We start from the raw sequence: 11,606 nt of genomic DNA, 5'->3' as shown, positions 1-11,606 counted from the left end.
CCTCCAGAAGAGGTGGGTTGTCTGTGGAAAACTTCTTTCCTCAACCCACCCTGATCCGAAGGCAAAAGGAGCACAAAACCCTTGCCAACTGTTTAGGAATGGTTAGGGGGAAATACTTTAGTAGTCCTACAAATCATCCTTGACTCCTAAAGCATCTCGTTATCTTCCGGGGGAGAGTCCCAAGTCCACTCGGGAAAATTCCACCCTCCTGTGGATTTTTCAGATTTAGGAATTCTTGGAAAGAAGATCTGGAATGCTGATGTGACCCGTGAAACTTCTAGAATTCTTTTTCAAATTGTTGTTAGCATGGAACCTAGCCCTTTACGGTGCCCAACCCAATCTTGATGTTGACATTTTAAAGAAATATTGGAACCGGGGCTAAAAATTACAACTGTCAGGAGACGAGTGGGGAGCTGGTAAGGACGAAAGTGCAGGGACTGAAGCCTTGTGCTGTTTGAAGCTGCAGGCGAGCAGGAGCTTGTCTGTCTTACCGCCTGCCGCCCCTCACCATCAGCCCTTCAGGAGCCTCTCGCTCACCAGTATCTGCTGAGTGAATGAACGAGTAAACGGATTTATAGAGGGAGGAGGGAGGAAGAAGACCATAAAGACAAAGTCTGGGGCACCCGGGTGGCTCAGTCGGTTAAGCGTCTGCCTTCGGCTCAGGTCATGATCCCGGGGTCCTGGGGGCGTCGGGCTCCCTGCTCGGCTGGGAGCCTCCCTCTGCCCCTCCCCTCTGCCCCCAGCTTGCCCTCTCTCGCAAATAAAAAAATAAATTAAATCCTAAAAATTAAAAAAAAGGTACGGTTAAGGGAAGAAAGAAGGACTGCCGAAGCGCCTGGAAAGTCCTAAGCGGAGGCCCAGGGCCTTCTTCCGCCGAGAGCCCCGGTGCAGGGCTGCAGCAGCCATTGGGCAGAAGAGAATCAGTGACTGCCAGAGACGCGCACTGAAGTAGGGAGGACGTGAGAGAGACAAACCTGACCTCTCCCTCCTCCAGTCCTCCGTGTTCCCGCCAGTGCCTCCCACCGGCCAAACCCCACTGGAAGCCAGAGGCTGTGAAAACGGGGCAGAGAAGGGTGTAGAACGGATCCAGGAATGGGGGCAAACCCATCGTCTGTGGGGTGAAGCGAAGCTGCAAAGCTGGTTTTCAAACCGACCCACAAATGACACACGGCACCGTGTCCGTTTGAGAAGTGCAGCTAAGGGTCTGACGCATGTGTGCATTGCACAGCGGTCACCACGAGCCTAGTGACTACTGTCACCGTGCGTAAGCTACATTTCCTTTCCTTTAGGGGGAACTTTTAAAATTCACTCTTAGCAACCGTTGAGAGAGCTGGTTTGAAAAAGTCTCCTGCCTTTGCTTCCCTGTGCCTTCGATCATTCTCTGCTCTCCAGGGATACATCCTGGCCCACGAATCTCTTACCGATTGGACTGATTGGCTATTAGCTGCCATTGGAGACTTTGAACAAGGAAGTGGCAAAAAAATAAGGTTTTGGGAAGTCTTATCTGTGTTCACATTCCAGCCCCCGCCACTCCTTAACTGTAAACGTGGGCGAGTCACTGAAACCTCTGTGTTGCTTAAAATCTCAATTTCCTTATCCGCACAAGGAGAGAAATTATGCAGCCGTCTCCTGAGGTGGTCAGGAGGACCAGTGAAGCCATCGAAGTAAGATGCTCGGTTCTGAAGTGTTTGCTATTTAATAGCTTATTTTGGATCGGATTTAAGCAGATTTGTTTTATATTGAAAAATTTGCTCTCAAATCAACGTCAGGGCAAGGTTGCGATGAACTTGGCAATCATAAGTGAAAGACGCGAGTCTTTTCCATGACTTCATGACCATGTGCTTTTATTCTGCTTTTGTCTACCTGAGTGAAGAAGTTTCCTTCCTCAAGCATTGACTTTTCTGCCTTTAGATAATGCTAGAATGTTCCGGGGCCTCGAGGTAGCACCGGGGAAGCCCATGTACGCGTGATCTCCATGTGCGGCTGCGGCGTAGCTACCAGCGCATTCCGAAAGTTGCTTCCTTGGCATTTCAGCATTTTATCTGAAAGAACAACTGAAGCGGAAAGAAAACCGAGCACGGACAGGACGGCTTCATTTTCAAACTCGCTCACCGGCAAACTAAAAATCTGCTGAGATCAGTTGGGGTTTCAAAGGTGAGAATCGGCTTCTGAAGGGAAAGTCCGTAGCTACAGTTTAAAAGTCTGCAGCAGATTTCTTCCCCTTCCCCCACCACTTCCCTATTTTTCTTTTTTTTCCTAATTAAATGATTGTTTCCAATTTTTTAATTTTAATAATTTTCCTATAAAATGTAGACCTTTGTAGACATATACCTATATTAGGATTTTTTTTTGTATTTTTATTTATTTTTTATTTCTTTTCAGCATAACACACTTCCCTATTTTTCTAACGAGTTTCATGTGCCTTCTTGATCGACGTGGATTTATGGCACGCGTGTACTCCTGTTTATGCCATCATTAAAATTTAAGCAGACATGTACTTTATGGAAAGACTGCCCATAATTACGATTTTTAAATCCCTTCCCCACCTCCAATTTTTAGCACTATAAAAGAAGCACTACTCTTACTGAGTTCCTGACAAATATTTCTGGAAATTTCCAAAATCATGAATGCATTTGTAACGTCTATGCCCGATGCATCAATTCCACTTGCTTAGGTTAAATAAGAAGAGGAAGGAAAAGTATTTAAATATCAGCTTGACACCTGAGACGGCTTGTTACGTCAGCATGTAGGCGGCCTTCATGATGATTCTTTTTTTTTTAAGATTTTATTTATTTATTTACAGACAGAGATCACAAGCAGCCAGAGAGAGGGAAGCAGGCTCCCTGCCGAGCAGAGAGCCCAATGCGGGGCTCGATCCTAGGACCCTGAGATCATGACCTGAGCTGAAGGCAGAGGCTTAACCCACTGAGCCCCCCAGGACCCCCTTCTTGATGATTCTTAAAGACAAACTGCTTATTATCATAAGATACAGCTCCTCTGAGTAATGACGACTCTCCCGGTGAATTATGTTTTTAAAATATAGTTTTGAAAATAGTTTCTCTTGGGCCACGAAAGGCCTTAAACAATGATTCTCAAGGGTTTCCCCTGTGATCGCTTAATAACATTCAGGGCCTGCAGACCTCAGAACGACTTCTCAAGCACTGTGTCTACCGCACAGTCACACCGTATCTGAAAAAAATGCGCCCAAACCAGTTGTGTAAAAAGATGGGAGGGAACGCACCAGACTTACCAGTAGTTACACGTGGGACACAGGAATAAAACAAAGGGGTAAAAACAGTGCTGATCCGTTCCTAGGGACTCCTGACCCCGTTTCCCAGCCCTGTTCCGGAATAACGTGGCGGCGGCGAAGGGCATCAGGTCTGGGTCTGGGGACGGCCGCGCCGCTCACTGCTGTGTGTCCTTGTACGAGGAGGAGCCCCTCGGGACTCAGCCCCGTCATCAAACAGAAGGGGCGACAGTCATATTTTCCCGCCCGGCTGAGAGACTAAGTGCGCGACTGTGCGCGTCGCTTATGCCTGCTGCAGGGGTCACCGGGAGGCGTCATTCTGTTTTTCAGGGTCAATCTTCTCCCGCAGAAGTGACCTCCTGAGAGACGTGATAAATTGTCTTTCATGTCCCTGGACCCGCATACAATGGCCAGCAAAGGAGAGATGCCCCGTGAAGACTGGTGACCACGGGAACGAGTGAATTCCATGCGCAGCGTCAAGTGACTCAGAATGTCACTACTTCCTCGGGGTGATCTCGTTGAGATGGTCCTATCCCCCGTCTGCGCTCTTTACTGTAGCCGCCACTGTTTGACGTCCGCCCCGAGAGTGCTCCAGGCCTGGCCGCACTGACCCGGGTCACTCGTGAGTGGTTCGATTCATGATGACACACGTTTCGCCCCACAAGGAGCACTTCAGAGGACTCTTACTCTCGGGGCGCTTGGCGCGGCCGGTCAAACGGCACCCCCTTGGTTTCGGCTCAGGTCCTGACCTCAGGGTCACGAGATGGAGCCCCGGGTCCGGCTCCAAGCTCAGCATGGAGTCTGCTTAAGCCTCCCTCTTCCCCTGCCCCTGCTCTCTCTCCCTATGAAATAAATAACGTCTTAAAAAAAAAATAGGAGAATTACTTTAAGATATACCAGCCTCCCTAGTGTTAAAAACGTTTCATTTCAGACTCTCACCTGGGTTATAAAGACGAGGTCACACTGAAAGTGTAAGTTTGAGAGTGAAGGGCACCGAAGTCCACGTGCAAAGTCAGGGTTTTTGAACCCATCGGTGTGTCTCGTGAGTGCCACGCTTCTCTCCCGCTGCTGCGGCCCAGAACGACGGGGCAAAGCTGAACTTGCCCCAGACTGTTCCAAACGGGAACGGCTGAGCCACACCTCCCCAGGGAACAAGTCTGATTGCTTGAATTTTCTCCAAGCCTCCCTGGATTTTTAAAACTAATATTATTTGATAAAAGTGTGACTTGCTTAAGACCTATTCAGAGTCTCTTGTGATGACACAAAAATGATCAAATTCAACTAATACGTATTGTAATTTCTAGTCTTTGTCTCCCTGCTAAGTTAGTTGTCGGGAGGAAACGGTCTCCTCGGAAGCTTCCGTCTGTCCGGGTTTCAGTCCTCATTCCCGCTGTCCTGCTAAGGCAGACGCCAGAGTAAAAAGCGGTAAACACGTACAGTACGTGCGTTCGAGAAAAGACACGCACCGTCATTCCCCCCGAGCTGGGGCTCCCAGAAAGTAGGGGAGAATGACTCACCTCTGGGAGCACCTGCAGGGCTACAAAGGGCTGAACCCCAGCACCCGTAATGCCTTCATTAACCCATTACGGGTCATTAGTTTATTAAATGAAACTATTAAAATACCCAGGGGATGAGGGGCGGCGCGATTGGCCGTAATCAGTGCGAACGCAGTGCATAAGGAGCAGCGCCGGGCACTCGCTGCAGCGGGGGGGCGGGGGGGGGGGTGATTGGATCACGCCGGCCGGTACCGAGACACTGTCCAGTGCGGAGAGGACAGGGAATTAGCACAGGTGGGGAGTCTTCACCACCGTACAGAGTCTCTAGACCTTGAAATTGTTCTGTTGTGACTCTAAGTGCCACCGAGGGAACGGAACGTACGGGGACTACAGAGAAGTCTGGACACACACTCCTTACTTCGCTCTAAGTGGAAAATATGTGCACCAGAATCTGCCGCAAAGTTTTGAACTTTGATACCATTACTCCTTCGTGTGGAGTTTTTTTATGTTGTTGTAGATTTTCAACACACAAAAGTGGGTTTCCGGGAGCTTTCATCCATCCGTTGCCCAAGCCCCCGTCCCACCGCCATGCGACAGACGTGGTACGTTCAGTATCGAGGCAGAACTGTAGCACGAGGACAAAAATGACCAATGTCCCTCGGAAGCCTGAGGTTGACCAGGAAGAAATTCACATTTCTGAGCCCTTATTCTGACCCAGGCTCTGGGTCGAGAAGCACCGTTTCTACTGCCAAACCCCAGGCACCCCTTAACTCAGTGGCCGCTTGTCCTCTCTGAGCACAGCCCAGATCAAGGCCCAAAGAGCACAGGGTGCGAGTGTCCACCCCCTCCCCCCCCCACCCGCCCCCGTAAAATACTGTTCCGGATGAAACTTCAGAAAAAGGAGAGTGTGAAGTCTGAGAGAGCCGGCCTACTCACCCTCCCAGGGGGCCATTATGTACCATTTTACTGCAATTTCTCTTTGCTTTGTTTTTTGCAATGATGCATTTAGCTATAGCAAGTAGAGAAAAACCCTATTCAAGAGAGTGGGGTCATTATCCGCACACAAAAGGCCATTTAGAGAAAGAACAGCCCCTTCGGTTCAAGCTGCGCTGCCAGAGTCCAGACCCATTAGCAAAAAGGTTAGCTGTTTAAGTGGGAATGTGAAACAAAATGTAATAATTACGGCTAACTCTGGGCACCCTCCCCCTGCCAAGAAAGCTGCCTGGGATCACAAACTCATTCCCTGAAAGTCCCGAGCTTAGGGGAAAGCAAATCATCAAGTCGGAATGACAGTTCGGTAGTTAACCTTTGCCCTAGAGGCTAGGTTTTCATCCTTTATCTCTTTCTCTCTTTCTTTTAGGTATGTTTTTTATAGATGTCACTTTTATCAGGTCGGGCTGTTCTTTTTCCTGCTTACCACGAGCGACGCGTTGCCGACGACTGTTGTACACGTGCGCGCACGTGTGTGTGAACCGCGAGAACAGACACATTCCACCGCTAACAGCAGCTTCTTCAGTGACGAAACATGTGCGAGAACTGGAATTAATTTTTCTTTGTTTCCCCTCTGTGCTCCCTAATTTCTCATTCATTAACAGGTCATGTAAAAGGGAGGGGGAAAAGACACGTAAAGTATTTCTGATAAAATCTGCTACCGTGCTTCCGTCGAAGGAGGAAAAACCAATCCGAGTCTCCACGTGATTAATCACGGGGGAAAGGAGGCAAATGCCGCAGAGAAGAGGCCGCGTCGTGGCGGGCTGGGAACTGACACGAATGTTAACCAGACGTCGCCTCTCCGTGTCCTCAGCCATTCGGTGGCATCGGGATGAAAGTCGTTTCAGACTAACAGATATTTGTAGTTGTTAGTGATACAGGAAACGCCCATCATTTAGCGTCCTGTTCCGGTTGATGAAACGATAGTAGCACGTACTGGTCATTAAGTAGCTACGGCTTGTTGCATTGATGGGCTGAGGTTTGCTTGTTACTGGAGGGTAACCGCGTGCACGGGGCACGGATAACCAGCCTTCGGTAAATAAGACGGGCCTCAAGTGCCGGGGCAAATGTGATGTCTGATGATCCAGAAGGCGCTCTGGGAGCCTGCAGAGCCTCGACTCATTATTCAGAACAGCGGTGACGACTGTAACACAGACTTGCGTAAGTACAAATTTGTAAGAAGTTCCTATTGCTGGACTATACGACAAATTTGTTTCTTAGGCAGTATTTCTAAAGGTAAAACGGAGATAGGGACCAACTGCTTAGCACGTAGAGATTAGGAATTTTATTTTTGCCTTTATAGACTTTCGCTAACACTTGTTTTCATTTTTATGGCTCTCATAACAAAATACTCACTTTCATCCAAAAAGCATGATTCCTGTGTTCACATTGCTTAATTAATAATTTAAGAAGCATTTATGGTAACGGCATTTCCTTTAAACCCCATGAGATTCCTTTTAAAATTTTTCACCACAGAAGTTTGGTGTAGGTAAAGTTTTTTTTTCATCCTTATTTTTTAATTAAAACTTTGCGAGTGTCCTTGACGCGCATTGTCACGGTAGTTTCAGGTGTACCACACCTGACTCCACTCCTCTCTCTGCTAGGCTGTGCTCACCACGAGGGCGGTCAGCATTTGCCACTGCGTACCGTCCCTTCAGTGCCACCCGCGACGTCCCCGTGCTGCCTTCGTATCCCTCTGCCCCACTCTGGCTGGAAGCCGGGACCGCCCGCTCCCCTCACCCACTTCCGTCTAGGTAGAGCTTTGTATAGGCAGAGCAAAGGGAAAGAGACAATCTCGAAATTTATAATTGCATTTTGGTTTGTGGGGAAAAGGTACAGGCCAGTAAAAGGTTGAGAGAAGGACATGAATTCAATTCATCAACAAACATTTTGGAAGACCCGCCGTGTTCCAGGAGCTGTCGGAGGCCCTTGAGATACACAATGTCAATAGAGGAGACAAGAAACGGTAAGTGCCGTAAAAACATCCATGGTGCTCGATGATGCTGAAAATTATCAAAGAATAGAGCAGGGCACGGGAGACTCAGAGAGGGGTCGCTTCTGCGATGTAACAACGTGAGGGGGTAGGCTCCTCGAGGAAACTTTCCAACAAGCCTTGAAGGAGGTGAAGAGATTCGTCGCATGGATACGGGAGGGTGGACAGGAGCGGGTGTCCCAGGCTACAGATAAGAACAAATGGAAAAACGGAAGGGGAAACTGTCCGTTGGGGGAGGGGATAGGGCACGGAAAGAAGAGAGCTACAGTCATCCATGGCGAACAGGCCATCGGGGATTCTTTTTTTTTTTTAGTGATTTTATTTATTTATGTGACAGAGAGAGACAGAGATCACAAGTAGGCAGAGCGGCAGGCAGAGAGAGAGGAGGAAGCAGGCTCCCCGCTGAGCAGAGAGCCCGATGCGGGGCTCGATCCCAGGACCCTGAGACCATGACCTGAGCCGAAGGTGGGGGCTTAACCCACTGAGCCACCCAGGCGCCCCGGTCGGGGGATTCTTAACATAACTTTGAAATGCTTGGCCCTGGAAACGCCTGGCAGAGATGATTAAAAAATAGTCATTGTCCCTGATTAGCATGTGGAACACGGATCTACAAAATAAACCCGTAACGGAATCCACTGACAGACACCTACAGACACGTTTTCCAGGCAGCAGCCACCAAACTGAACACATTGTCGGATCATTCACGCTCTGGAAGCTACACGCGCCCGCCACCGTGTTAGGAACGAGGGGCACAGTGATGCCCAAAACAGACGCAGTTCTCGTATTCATGGCAAAGATGTAGTTTATTTAAATGATGCGCTTGTTATCTCCCTATCAGTCTGTGGAAAATCCCACGGAGCTCGGAAAGTATGTGGTGAGTTACATGACCAACTCTGGGAGTCAGGAGAAGCTTCGACCAGGAAGCAGGGTTTGAGCTGAGACCTGGGGGTGCATGAAGGTTAAATAAGGAAAGAGACTCTCGACAGCGGTGGAAGGAAGCATGGCCTGTGTGATGCCCTCAAAGACCAGGGGCTTGAGGAGGGAGAGTGATTCAGTGAGGGTCTAGCAGAAGGCAGGGCGCTCTCAGACGGGACCGCTGAGGACAGGTGAGCAAAGGGACTCTTTATAGTGGCGTCTGACAGGTTAAGGGGAATCCACGAGGGACGTGCAGCCCCCGCGATGAATGCAGAGTTGAGAAGAATGAGAAGCTGCCACGAGGCCTGGGCACCAGGGTGGACAGTGGGAGTGTTCGTCGAGGACAGGAGCTGCGGGAAAGGGCTGAGTCCCTATACCCGTGGCTGCGAGGAGAAGCCGCCAGTCTGAGGCTCCGCAGCAGGGAGAGGTCCAGGGCAGTAAACGCCGAGCCGTGCTACAATTTCCCGCTGCTTTCCCGTCTCCCATCTTTCTAGTCAAGTGAGCTGTAAATCAGACAGCGAGGGAGCCCCTTGATGCAGAACATAAAAGTCAACTCCTGGACACAGAATGGGTGGAGAAGGATAGAGCGGACGGGGTGGGGAGAGCCGAGAATGCCCCGGATCTCATGGGCCAGATCATCCCGGATCTCACGGGCTCAGTCTTTATTTTTCTGAAAGTGGTAGGCAGCGAGGGAAAGAGGTGGTCTGATGGGCATTTACAAAGGAAGCTCGCTCACGTACCGTGAGGAGACTGGAGCTCCTGGTGGAGGAAGGAAGCTGATTCGGAGGCGGTCTGTGGACTCGGTGACGGATGGGGGCAGCTTCTGCTGTCTGGTGGTTGGAGACGGTGGGGAGGTGTAGGAGACCCAAGAGGTAATGAGTTGGATTTGATTTGGGCGTGGGAGGTATGACAGGTCTAGAGAGGAATTCCAGATGTGGGTTTGCAGAAGTGGGTGGGGGATGGCGCCCTTCTTTAACGGAGGACCAGGTTTGGGGGAGATCGCGAGCTTGGTTCTGGGCCTACTGAGTCTGTGAGAAGATCACTGCAAATTTCAGGTCTGCGCCTCCACTCTGGTGCGCGTTCTCCAGCCGACTGTTACTGTGCCCCCACAAGACATTTTTTTTTTAAGATTTTTATTTATTTGTCCGAGAGAGAGAGAGAGAGAGAGAGAGAGCGCGAGCGAGCACAGGCAGGCAGAGAGGCAGGCAGAGGCAGAGGGAGAAGCAGGCTCCCTGCTGAGCAAGGAGCCGGATGTGGGACTCTATCCCAGGATGCTGGGATCATGACCTGAGCCGAAGGCAGCTGCTTAACCCACTGAGCCACCCAGGTGTCCCCCCACAAGACATTCTGCAAGGCCTTTTATATAAAATGTTTTCTCCAATCCTCAAAATGTGGGGGCGGACATCATTTTTCCCATCTTACAATATTCCGCTTGCATTCAGCACTTGGAATCCAGACATTCTAAACCCCAGCTGGAGCTCTTTCTCGTCTCTACTGTTTTACTGCAGGCCACTGAGACCTCAGAGAAGGCTGTACAACAGGCTGAGCAGAGTGAAAAAACTGTTAGGAGATCCTGTTTCATTTGGGGAAAATGTGGGTTTTGTCTCATTAGACTCTAGAGGAGGCTTCCATGAGTTTCGATTCATCAATCAGTCAGCACTCCCCGGGCAATCATTATATGCTTAGGACTTGGCTGGCCATTATAGAAAGATTATGAATACTATAAAGTATGATCCTTGATTTCCAGGGCTTAAAATTTCATCAAGGAGGCAAATATGCTCCGGAAATAACTTGACATATGGTAATATTAGATGCTGATAACAACATGCCCGATTGCGTGGGGCCGACAGCCGGAGGAAAGGACCCCGTATACCATGATAAGGTCTTATTCAGGGGAGACTTGCACTGTGTGCACAAAAGGAAATTGAAGGACAGGTACTTGTGACGACGGTCTCAGATATTTGAGCAGCCGAGTGTTGGTCTGCAGGTTGGATGACTCCTCGGGAAATTTCCTAAGACACACAATTTATTATAGTCACTAAGTGAAGTGTGCATCAAATGCGCTGAGAGTTGAAGTTTCTGGAAACCTGTTTTATTTAACACTGATGGTTGCAATTCCTGCAAGCAGAATGCTTTTGTTTTGTTTTGTTGGGGTTTTTTAGAGACAGGGGACAGCAATCTGTTCATATCTTTGTTGAAGGAACGCTGAAATTGCAAATGTGTTTAAATCTGATACGATCTAAATCCTTATCCCAATAATGAAAAATGTCATCAGCAAATCTGACTCTAAGATCTTTGAGGCTCTGTAAAGATTATTCTTTACGGGAAACTCACCTCAAATTTCTTTCCAGAAGGAAAGATGAGACCTCTCTGAAATAATGGCATCTGGAAAATTGAAATTTTCTTAGCAGGAAGCATTTTAATAACTGGCATTTGTATAGAACCTTATGATTTGCAGACCACTTTATATACTTTATCTTATATGATAACTAAACAAAGCTAAAGTTTTGTCAGAAATTTATGTTGGACAAATTGTTTTCTGGAGAGGAAAAAAATGTGTGGTTTTAACCAATTTAGAAATTAAAAAATCAGTCTTAGCTTCTCAGTCATTAAGAGGGAGGTCATGGGTTGCCATACCGTAAAACAATTGTTAACGATATAGTAATGTTGATAGTTATAACAATTGTAACAATTGTTAACGATATAGTAATGTTGATAGTTATAACAATTGTAACAATTGTCTAATGATATAGTAATGATGATCATTGTAAGAATAACATGATTGAGCCTTTGCTGTGTGATTGATACTGGTCTACTCATTTGTATGTATTAATTGGTTAATCCTACAAAAATCCTTGAAAAAGACATTATTTCCGTATTACAGATGAAGAACCAAGGCACAAGTGTTTAAGTCACTTGTCAAGTTCACAAGACCAGAAGGCAGAAGAGCTGGACCTCGAACCTA

At 48.2% G+C, this 11,606-nt stretch overlaps 1 long non-coding RNA gene across 2 annotated transcripts; it reads left to right on the top strand.

Moving 5' to 3' along the window:
- The first annotated feature begins 1,575 nt into the window (after positions 1-1,575).
- Positions 1,576-11,296, top strand: LOC123937573. Of its 2 annotated transcripts, XR_006817493.1 has the most exons (5): positions 1,576-1,664; positions 1,912-2,154; positions 6,104-6,894; positions 7,567-7,699; positions 10,389-11,296. It is a non-coding gene; the product is annotated as an uncharacterized LOC123937573 (long non-coding RNA). The 2 variants fall into 2 exon arrangements; XR_006817492.1 differs by lacking the exon at positions 1,576-1,664 and having other exon boundaries at positions 1,680-2,154.
- The last annotated feature ends 310 nt before the right edge of the window (positions 11,297-11,606 follow it).

Source organism: Meles meles, chromosome 2, assembly GCF_922984935.1.
Source record: "Meles meles chromosome 2, mMelMel3.1 paternal haplotype, whole genome shotgun sequence".
NCBI classification, from domain to species: domain Eukaryota; kingdom Metazoa; phylum Chordata; class Mammalia; order Carnivora; family Mustelidae; genus Meles; species Meles meles.
This window is presented reverse-complemented; position numbering and strand designations above follow the sequence as displayed.